Source organism: Rhincodon typus, chromosome 3 (genome assembly GCF_021869965.1).
Source record: "Rhincodon typus isolate 14 chromosome 3, sRhiTyp1.1, whole genome shotgun sequence".
In the NCBI taxonomy this organism is placed as follows: Eukaryota; Metazoa; Chordata; class Chondrichthyes; order Orectolobiformes; family Rhincodontidae; genus Rhincodon; species Rhincodon typus.
Window position 1 is genome coordinate 14,135,362 of NC_063334.1, and position 11,938 is coordinate 14,147,299.

At 41.4% G+C, this 11,938-nt stretch overlaps 1 protein-coding gene across 1 annotated transcript in view; it reads left to right on the plus strand.

Moving 5' to 3' along the window:
* Positions 1-11,938, plus strand: part of slc1a1 (solute carrier family 1 member 1) — a 122,939-nt gene that overhangs the window by 45,570 nt on the left and 65,431 nt on the right. The window contains exon 2 of the mRNA XM_048594403.1: positions 5,788-5,882. The gene's annotated coding sequence lies outside the window, so the exon portion shown is untranslated. The remainder of the gene's footprint in view (positions 1-5,787; positions 5,883-11,938) is intronic.

The following is an 11,938-nucleotide window of genomic DNA, read 5'->3' on the forward strand; positions in this document are numbered from 1 at the left end:
GGGAACTTGAAGGTAGTGGTGTTCCCATGTATCTGCTGCCCTTGTCCTTCTAGGTGGAATTGGTCGTGTATTTGGAAGGTGCTGACTGAGCATCTTTGGCAAATTTCTGCTGTGCATCTTGCAGATAGTTCACACTGCTGCTACTGAGTGTCGGTGGTGGAGGGAGTGGATGTTTGTGGATGTGATGCCAATCAAGCGGCTGCTTTGTCCTGGACGGTGTCAAGCTTCTTGAATGTTGTTGGGGCTGCACCCATCCAGGTAAGTAGGGAGTATTCCATCACACTCCTGACTTGTGCCTTGTAGATGGTGGATAGGCTTTTAGGACTCAGGAGGTGAGTTAATCACCGCAGTATTCCTAGCTTCTGGCCTGCTCTTGTAGCCATTGTGTTTGTGCAGTGAGTCCAGTTGAGTTTCTGGTCAAAAATAGAATGCAGAACATAGAAAATAGAACAGTACAGTACAGGCCCTTCGGCCCACGATGTTGTGACAACCTATTATCCTACTCAGATCAATCTACCCTGCATACCCTACATTTTATTATCCTCCATGTGCCTATCCAAGAGTCGCTTAAAAGTCTCTAAAGTATCAGACTCCACTACCGCTATCGGCAGCGCATTGCACACGCCCACCACTCTCTGTGTGAAGAACCTACCTTCCTCCAATCACCTTAAAATTATGCCCCCTCGTAACAGTCATTTCCGCCCTGGGAAAAAGTCTCTGACTATTCACTCTTTCTATGCCTCTCATCATCTTGTAAACCTCTATCAAGTCACCTCTCATCCTTCTTCAGTCCAATGAAAAAAGCCCTAGCTTCCTCAACCTTTCCTCATAAGACCTGCCCTCTAGTCCAGACAGCATCCTGGTAAATCTCCTCTGCGCCTTCTCTAACGCTTCCACATCCTTCTTATAATGAGGTGACCAGAACTGAACACAATATTCCAAGTGTGATCTAACCCAGGTTTTATAGAGCTGCAGCATAACCTCACAGCTCTTAAACCAATTCTCCTGCCATTGAAAGCCAACACACCATAAGCCTTCTTTACAACCCTATCAACTTGGGTGGCAACTTTGAGGGAGCTATGGACGTGGGCCCCAAGATCCCTCTGTTCCTCCACACGAGGTTATTCCTCTGATAACCCACACGATGTTCATAGTGGGGGATTCAGTGGTGGTAACACAGTTGAATGCTAAAGGAAGGTGGTTAGATTGTCTTTTGTTCATGATGGGCATGCCTAGCATTTATGTGGCGTGAATATTACTTGCCACTTATCAGCCCAGGCCTGGATATTGAGAAAAAACTGCAGATGCTAGAATCCAAGGGAGAGAAACAGGTGGCTGGAACAACACAGCAAGCCAGGCAGCATCTGGAGGAAAGGAGCAGACAATGTTTCGTGTATTACCCTTCTTCAGGACTCGATTGGGGGTGGAAGAGCTGCAGATATGTCGCTTCTCTACGTCTGTGAGACAAAACGGAAACTACGTGATCATTTCGCCAAGCTTCTTCATCTGGCCCGTAACGGCCAACCTAACCTCCTGGTCACGGCCCATTTCAACTCCCCCTCCCACTCCCCCTCCGACATGTCCGTCCTCAGCATCCTCCAGTGTCACGGCAACTCGCAATGCAAATGTGAAGAACAACACCTTATCTTCCACCTAGGCACCTGACCGTCCAGGGGACTCAGCACTAAGTTCTCCAATTTCAAATAATCTTCCCACCCTTCCCCCACCTCCCCTTCCAGCCCCACCTCCTCCCTTCCATTCCACCTTCTGACCCTCCCTTCCAGCTACCAACCAGATTCAGCCCTCCCATTGACCAACCAGGTCATACCTACAACTGGTGTCCATCTATCACCACCATTCTTCCACCACACTACCCCACTCTTTATCTGCAACTCCCCCTACCTCCACATCCAGTCCTGAAGAAGGTTAATACCTGAAACTTTGACTGCTATTTTCCTCCAGATGCTGCCTGGCCTGCTGTGTTCTTCCAGCCTCCTGTTTGTCTACTAAGCCTGGATATTGTCCAGATCTTGTTGCGTGTGAACATGGACTGCTTCAGTATCTGAGGAGTCATGAACGGTGCTGAACATTATGTAATCACCAGTGAACATCCCCACTTCTGACCTTATGATGGAGGGAAGGTCATTGATGAAGCAGTTGAAGATGGTTGGGCCGAGGACACTATCCTGAGGAACTACCCTGGAGCTGAGATGATTGACCTCCAACAGCCACCACCATCTTCTAATGTGCCAGGAATGACTCCAACTATCGGAGAGTTTGCCCCCGATACCCATTGATTCCACTTTTGCTAGGGCTCCTTGATACCACACTCAGATGAATGCAGCCTTGATGTCAAGGGCTATCACTCCCAACTCACCTCTGGAATTCAGCCCTTTTGTCCATGTTTGGACCAAGCCCGTAATGAGGTCAGGAGCTGAGTGGCCCTGGTGGAACCCAAACTGGGCATCACTGAGCAGGTTATTGCTGAGCAGGTGCTGCTTGATAGCACTGTTGGTGACACCTTCCATAACTTTACTGATGATCGAGAGGAGACTGATGGGGTGGTTATTTTGTTGGGTTGGATTTGCCCTGAATTTATATTGAAGATTTATGCAAAATATGGCTGAGAAAACCTATGATCACATTTATATTTATCAAATTTTATCAGATGAGTTGTGGCTCCTTCATAGCTTCTGACACTTTCATTTTTTTCTGACTATTTGATGTTTTAATTTTTTTTCCACATTGAGTGAAAAATTTTGAGTAAAAAATTCTTTCTTCAATTGTGTCCTTGATTTTGTCTGCTCGTTGTGCGATGGGAGTCTGATGAAGAATTAAACCATTCCATCTGATGATTAGGCAACATTTTGTTATCCCAGTATGAGCAGAACTTATCTGTTAAGGTGATGTTAGATGTATGTATGAGGAGGCTGCACTTCAACAATGAGCCAATTTGTTGTCCCTTTGAGGTGTTAAAGGAAGACATTGGGGTTTTGAAGACCTTCCCTACCTTGTCAATAGAATTAACCAGAGAGCTCAAATATTACACATGCAAGCAAATATTGGCACCTGTCAGAGACATGCGCAGAATCACACCGGCACTGCAAAATCTTGCAAACTCTAAGCTCCATTTGCATGGAGCCTTTAAGTCCAACATCAGCTTCCTGCAGTTAAGGATCATTGACTGTTCCAATTGCTGAGGACATTGATGGAACATGTTGACAGTATTGAATGATTCAGCTGCCCACATCAGCAGGATTAAATCTGATGATCCTCTGTGCAGCCAAGTCATGATCCAGAAAGCCAATGCAAACAGCACGCTTCCAGCGCCTGGATAGGTCAGGGGGCCTCATCTATACCCATGAGCCAAGGATTGCAGTGGTCTCTTACAGATTGCACAACCGTGCTTTGTATGAAGGTCTGACCTTTAACCCCAAAGATGAGATCCTCATGGAAACTGGCATCATCAGCGTTCCAACGGGGACATCACCGGTGCCATGATGTATGGACCACCCAAAGGAGGTCTGGCTGCAGCAGGCAGGACATTTAAAGGGGCAGCTGGTGGCTCTTACTGATGAGAGTGGCATGATGAGTGGCCAGAAGACTCTAAATTACTCAATATCACCCCTACCCTCTTCCCAAACCCTCTCCCAGGGAGAACAGGCATGAACTGACCTTGAAACAGTGAACTCTTACTGTAGCACCAAGTACTCAGTGAACTACTTTTGAGATAGTTCTTCTGGCTGATTGGGGAGCAGTGTTACAATCTGATGAGGAACAGAATCGGCTGCTCTCTTCTTAAACCCCGCTCTGTCTGTTTCAGCAAATTTTTTTTTTAAACACATAGCAATAACACTTCAATAAAAGTGGCATGGGTGGTATAGTGCTCAGTGGTTCGCACTGCTGCCTCACAGCGCCAGGGACCCGGGTTCGATTCCACCCTCGGGCAACTGTCTGTGTGGAGTTTGCACGTTCTTCCTGTGTCTGCGTGGGTTTCCTCCGGGTGCTCCGGTTTCATACAACATAGCACAGTACAGGCCTTTCGGCCCACAATGTTGTGCTCCTCCCACAGTCTAAAGATGTGCAGCTTAGGTGGATTGGCCATGCTAAATTACCGAAGTGTCCAGATATGTGCAGGCTAGATGGATTAGCCATGGGAAATGCAGCGTTATAGGGATAGGTTAAGGGGGGTCTGGGTCTGGGCCTGGGTGGGATGCTCTTCAGAGGGTTGGTATGGGCCAAATGGCCAACTTCCATGCTTTAGGAATTCTATGAAAATCACAGTTCACTAGAAATTGAAGGGAAGAATTAGCAATGTTCTTTGTGAATGGAAGAACGATAAATTGTATTATTTACTAAAATTAAGAATAAATGTGTCAACTGTATACACATACACAGATAAATATAAAATTGAATCTACCTGCTACAAACAGGATAAGTAAAAGCTATGCAGTTTAAAAGTCCTTATCACCATTGAGGTTAGCCTGTTCTTGAGACTATGTCAAGTAAGGTTTAGATATAAATTTAAAAGCCAGTTAAATACAAGGATGACACATGACTGTATGCATCAAGAGCAGTCAAGACATATTTAACTAATTCAAAAAAGAGACCTGCTTAAAATTAGAAAAGAAGATAGCACCATTGCAATAAATGCAAGGCAGAGGAATGTTTAACCCTGTAGAGAAATGGTTGCAGTAAACAGACAGTGGAAACCTGGTTTAAACCACTGAAACAATCTGATCATTCAAATGTATGTAAGCCAGAGATGTGTACAATGTTATTAAGAAATAATCACTGTAACAAATTGGAGAATTGACTTGAAACATAAAAAGCCATGATCAATGTGGAATGTGCGAAGTAGAGGAATTGACTGGTCTCAGGAGGAATGCAATCACTGTGGGATGCATCAACCATATAATCATCTAAATTCACACAGAATTATAAATACTGTACTAGCTTTGTGTAATTTGTAGTCCTATGATGATGGGAATTACAGAGCACAGGAGATGATTGGAAGGTGCATAAATTTGTGAAGCGAACTATGGTCAGGGAGCTGGTCTCTTCACAAGCTGTATCTCCGGGGTAGCACTTGTAGAATAAACCCTTTGCCTCATTCAAACCCTCAATTCCTTTGTCCAGGGTCATTTGAATATGGCAACTTCACAGTTGTTTAATTGTTGACAGGTGTGCTCAGCAGTGGTGAAACCTGTAGATATCTTTCAGTCCTTAATGAATGGCTATTTTTCCAACTTGCCTTTTTTTTAACTGGGAACTATATTCCAAAATGATGGGACAAACAAGCATTGTGAGAGAGAAAGAGAGAGAGAGACAGTCTTTCAGCCCTTACTGTTACCAGTCCATGTTCATTCCACATTGGTCTCATGTAGTTTGCTTCATTCTGTAGTCAGTTGATCACTACAGCCACATTAGATCTAGATCCATTTTTAATATGGTGGCTCAGTGGTTAGCACTGCTGCCTCACAGCACCAGGAAACCTGGTTCGATTCCACTTTCCAGTGACTGTCTGTGTAGAGTTTGTACATTCTCCCCCCGTCTGCGTGGGTTTCCTCCAGGTGCTCTGGTTTCCTCCCACAGTGCAAAGATGTAGGTCTGGATGGGATGTTCTTCGGAGGGTTGCTGAGGAATTGATGAGCCGAATGATCTGCTTCCAGACTGTAGTGATTCTATGATTCTAATATATATTTTACCCCATGAAAGATTTCTGGAATAACAGGTGGATAATGGAAGTTAAAGTTTGATGCTCTATATTTACCATTATCTTAACAGTGGAATCAGATGTCATGGGAAATGATCCATTCAGAATCCTGAAAGCAGATTGAATGAGAGAGGATCACATGTTTGGTGGTTGCATTACACTCAAGGTAAGGTCAAATATCAACAATTTACAAATGAGTTTTTTTTTGTACTATTTACATCTTACTGTATCCAATTATATTAATCATGATATTGAGAAAATAACTTTTTTTAAATTCTGCCATCTGTTTTAGTAACTGAGACTTCCAGGGAGTCTGATGATTTTATATAGGAGAAATCGTGAATTTAAAATAGCCATAGCAATCAGATGACCATACAGGTTAACTAATCTTCATATAATAAACACAGATAAATCAACACGGAACAAACAAAATTATCTGAACTGAAATTAACATCTTTATGAAAAGAGACTGAAACTAATTCACCCAGTCAGTTACAAAGAAACTCTCATCTCCTATTTTGAATCACAACTTTCTGAAACAGTTTGTTTATTGAAGATGAAATAAATCACCAACAATTATCAAGTTTGGAAACAATGAACTCAAACATTGGGATACACAAATCAGCTACATTTCAGGGAGCTGCTTTCTGCAGAGCAGGGGAGATGGCTTTGTGTCTGGAACCAGATAAAGAAAGTTCTGTTTCTCAATCTCTGAAGAACAAAGAGACAACACAAACTGGAGAGAAACATTTGGTCACTTCAAATGATTTCTAATATTCAGGATATGAGGCAGCAATTAAGCAACTATGGTCTTAAGTTAAATCCTTTAAGTGTCAAAGACACACAAGAGACTTTAAAATCTTTAAATTTAAGTCTTAGATTTTGTAGATCACTTTCATCTTTCTTTTGTACTGAGCACTATCCCTGTTTAACTTCACACCTGTGTGTATGTTGATGTCACACCTTAATTATTTTTTCTCTCAGGGTGAACAAATAAAAAAATTGCATTTTCTTTCATTCAAGAAAGCCTTGTAATTGATTCATTCCTGTTGGTAACTGTACCCAACCAGGCCTTTCGTAATCATTGGTCAAGGAATCTTACTTCATTCCTATTAAAGTTCTATATTTGCGTCTTCTGGTTCAATAACACTAACCATTTTTCATAGGTTACCACAACTTTCTGAAAAAAAATACAGCACAAATTTTAGCAACTGTAATGGCAGCTTTTTAATAAAAGCAAAATACTGTGGGATGCTGGAAATCTGAAACAAACAGAGAGAATGCTGGAGAAACTTCAGTTCTGAAGAAGTCTTATTATTCTTGAAATATTAATTCAGTTTCTCTCTTGACTGATGCTGTCTGACCTGTTGAGTTTTTCCAGCAATCTCTGTTTGATGCCAAATCTTTAGTTAGCTGATCATTCATTGGTTCCTTAGTTGCACTTGTAATCCAACCAATTTCCCACGGTCAGACCATTCAAAATAATGAAAGCAAATGCCAAGACATTTGACGGTAGAGGAAAAAGCACAGATGTTATTGATACAGAGCATAGTGTCTGGCACAACAGTGAAAGCAACTTTTCAATTTCTGCATTTTTCAAGTTTGTTGAACCATGGTTGAAAACCAAGCTCCTTTATTTGCCATATTTTGTCTACATCAAAGATACATGACGCAGATAAGTCTCTTCGATATATCTATTCCCAAGTCCTTTTGAAGGTACATTTTCATGTCGGTGTCATTCTACAGTACAGTACTACAGTTCTTGTTTTCTCCAAGGCCTCAAAGAATACTTTTTGATATTCTTAACACTTGAATTATATTTTTCTTTCTACATTGTTATTAATCGGTTTCTCTACCATTATTTATTACTCTAATTAAGTGATCCCTTAATTACTTCGGCCAGTGTCAATTTGCCCTTATTTCTTTATACAGGCATTATTCATAGATAATTCTTTGATATTAACAAAATCTTTTTCTCCATAATGCAAAGACATTTGATAATTAACCCTTAAATCTTAAGATGCCCAAGAAAGAGTTCCTGTTGGAATAAATGAGTTTAAACTAATTTTAAGTTATTTGAACAAGGTAAAAATCTGTCTCATTGAGAAAGAAGATATTACAAAATAACCTTAACTAGTTTTGTAAATTGTTGAAACATGTAATGGCGTAAGGTCTCATCAGTATAATGTCCGACTTCACAAATGCTCATGCTTACGAATATGTTTTAATACAGGGGTGTAATATTAAAAATCTGACATATGAACATTTCCTGTACTTATGAGTGTCAATTTTATATTAATAGAACATCGAACAGTAAAGCACAGGAAATGGCCCTTCAGCCCATGATGTTGTGCTGAACATGATACCAAATTAAACTAATCCCTTCTGCCTACCCTTGGTCCATATCCCTCCATTCCTTACACATTCATGTGCTTATCTAAAAGCCCCTTAAACGCCCCTATTGTACCTCTCTCCACCACCAACCCTGGCAGTGCGTTCCAGATTCCTACCACTCTCTGTGTGAAAAACTTGCCCCTCACATCTCCTTTGAGATTGTCCTGCATTGTGTTCCAACTCATGTACAAATTTACTGGCTAATGGATTCAAGAATGGACCTCAGGGACTGCCTATACCATGTCGTGAGCTGGTAAGATAACAGTTTATATGAAGCAAAGACCATACATTTTCTACAAGGCAAATCATGAATTTGTCTCAAAAGTTACCCTAAACCATTCTTCAACAGCTAATTTTGCCTTTTGGGTAAGGAACCTGAGAGCTCTGAACTGGTAAGTCTCAGTAGGGGGAGCTTTAATTGTCACATGCTAAATCCTAGCCTAAAAGGGAATGGAATTGTCAAAAAATAGGCACGGGCACCAGGTTTGGGGTCGGTTAATACAACACTTTGCATTCCAATTCGTTTCTCCCTGACCCCAAGTGTTCAATGCTCCAGGACTATCTCAGCTGAACGGGAGATTAAATCCATTCTCATCACTTCATTCCAACACTGCCAAATTACAACTACATTAAGATTACTCAATTACAGCAGAGCTAGTGCAACTGAGCAAAAACTAGAACAAACACAGAGAACTGCAGACTCTGGGAATCTGAAACAAAAACAGAAATTGCTGGAGAAACACAATAGGTCCGGTAGCATTAATTGAAAGAGAAACAGAATTTACATTTCAAATCCAGTGACTCTTCTATAGAACTGGCGATGGCTGGGAACGAGTGGTATTTATGCTGATAATGGGGTGGGAGGGATTGAATAGGAAGCAGAGAGACAGATTCCAGATGGGGAGAGAGAGAGAGAGAGAGACAAAAGAGGGAGAAGCAAACAAAGAGATTGCACAAATTGAGAGAGAGATAAATATTAGGTAGGGTGCTAATAAGAAGTGTGAACAGTTGGGTCCGACCTGAAACATCAGCTTTCCTGCTCCTCTGATGCTGCCTGGCCTGCTGTGTTCATCCAGCTCCATGCTGTGTTATAAAAATGGGTTGATTGTGCAGGAAGCAACTCACAAAATGCAGGACTTCAGGGTGTGGGGGCAGGGCAACTGATGGGAAGGAGGGTTAATGAAAAATGAACATCGTTTAACAGATATTATTTGATTATTTCACCAACCCCATCCCAAAAGGAGTGGTGCTGTCAAATCAAGAATTTAAAAAATTCAATCAATAGTGTGACCCTTGAACCATGTTTTCAGTTTTCTTTTTATCCGAAATTGCTGGAGGAACTCAGCAGGTCTGTCTGGCAGCATTTGTCTGTGGAGGGAAAGCAGAGTTAACATTTTGAGAAGAGTGACTCTTCCTCAGAATTTCACTGGACCCTGAACATTGACTCTGCTTTCTCTTTATAAATGCTGTCAGACCTGTTGAGTTTCTCCAGAAATATCTGTTTTTGTTTCTGATCTGCAGCATCTGCAGTTCTTTACTTTATTTGTATTTAGCACCTTATTTCCCCTAATACTTTTCCCTATGTTTAACAACAGTAAGTGTGCCAATATGGAAAATGTGCTTCAGAAAGGAAAAATATAGTATCTCTCATTCACAATTTGAATTTGAAAAAAAACATAGTAGACATTGCAATGATGCATTAAAGGGCAAGCTAGATAAGGAAATGAGGGAGAACAGGTCAGAAGAATACAACATAGAGTTAAAAAGTGATGGCAAAAGATTCATAGGAAAGATAAGCACCAGCATCAGGCTTTCAGGTTGCTTCTTTGTAAAATTCTACCAAACAATGTATGCAGTGTTTTACATAATAACAAAGATAAAATCAGCTTGGGGAAATAAAAATGAGAGGGTGCAGCAAGAGAGTTGACAATTGCACTCCACCCTCTGCACGTTAATTATTAAACTCACCCTTTCCCTTTGAGCCTTGGTTTCAGATATGTTGGCACTTTCACTATACAAAATATTGAATTGCTGTCAACAGCATTGCCACTCCTTATCACTGCTGAATGAATCACAACCTTTTTGTTTTGTGGAATGCAACAGTCTTTATAATGTAATGTGATCATTACATACCTGTGCTTAGGCAATGCGTTGGAGTTCAATCTATCTGTTAACTGACTGTTAATGATTTCACTGCTGGAAGGGAGCTGCTAACAGCTTTACAGTATTAAAAGCTGATGATTTGCAAATTGAGTGGTTTCAATTTTAGACAGTGTAATTGCATGCTCACTTCACAAATCATCCACATTAAGTAAGACTTTTATTTATTAAAAGCAAGGAAGCCTTTCAATAATGTCCACCAGATGGGCAATTGATGTTTGCTGAGATTTTGACTAAGAAAGCATGTTTTGTACTGAGTTCTCAGGAAAGGTCACCGGACCCAAAATGTTAACTCTGATTTCTCTTCACAGATGCCAAACCTGCTGAGATTTTCTAGCAATTTCTGTTGTTGTTTATATTTTCTACTGGTTTAGTTTTGAGTTAGTAGATGAGAAAGACCAGTAGAAAGTTAGATAACACAGTGTGGAGCTGGAGCAACACAGCAGGCCAGGCAGTATCAGAGGAACAGGAAAGTTGACATTTCGGATCGGGACCCTTCTTCAGAAACATCTCTGAGTGAATTTTACTGTGAAGCCATTTCTGAAGAAGGGTCCCGACCCGAAAAGTCAACTTTCCTGCTCCCCTGATGCTGCCTGGCCTGCTGTGTTCCTCCAGCTCCACACTGTGTTATCTCTGGCTCTAGCATCTCCAGTGCTTACTATCTCCCGTAGAAAGTGAAATTTTTTTTTAACCAATTCTAATCGTGTGCTATTCATATCCTATACCACGTCTTATGTGACAATCATGCTTCCCTTTGCTGTTATGCGGACTTGCCGATGTTGGACTGGGGTGGACAAGGCTAGAAATCACACAACACCAGCTTATAGTCCAACAGGAAAACACAAGCTTTCGGAGGATCACTCCTTCTTCAGGTGTTAGTGAGAGAGATAGTATCAGACTCAGAAGTTAAAAGTAAAAGATCAAAGGGTCACACAACTGATGGAGGATGTATTAAACAAACCTGAGATGCTGTTAAATCTTTAATCAATTAGAAGGCTTTAATTGATTAATATGTATATGTAAATCCCTGAATTCCTTTCAAGTCACTGTCCTGAGAGAACTAAAGGTTTTATCAGTGTAAAGAAGAGGTGGCATTTTAGGTCAGACAATGCATGTTAGGTGTAAGGCCTTTTTTAGAATCTATTTGTGTTTTGGTTTGGAGTCAGACTGGTTTTATTTCTACAGTAGGAATTTATAAAATAGCACATTGACTGACTGTCACATTGACTGAATGCTTTTTGAACAAAATAGGCATTATCTGTAAATACAAATTCACCCCTTAGATTCACATACGTGTGTGCATGCGTGTGTGTGTGTGTGTGCACGCGTGCACATGTGTGTTTGTGCACGTGTGTGTGTGCGTGTGTGTTCGTGTGCGTGCATGTGTGTGTGTGCGTGTGTCTGTGCGAGCGCGTGTATGTGTGTGTGTGCATGTGTCTGTGTGTGTGTGTGTGTGCGCGTGCATGTGTGCGTGCGTGTGTGTGAGAGAATGTGTGTGTATGTGTGTGCGCGTGTGCGTATGTGTGTATGTGCGCATGTGTGCGTGTGTGAGAGAGAGTGTGTGTATGTGTGTGCATGTGTTTGTGTGTGTGTGCGTGTGTGTGAGAGAATGTGTGTGTATGTGTGTGCGCGTGTGCGTATGTGTGTGTGTGCGCGTGTGTGAGAGAG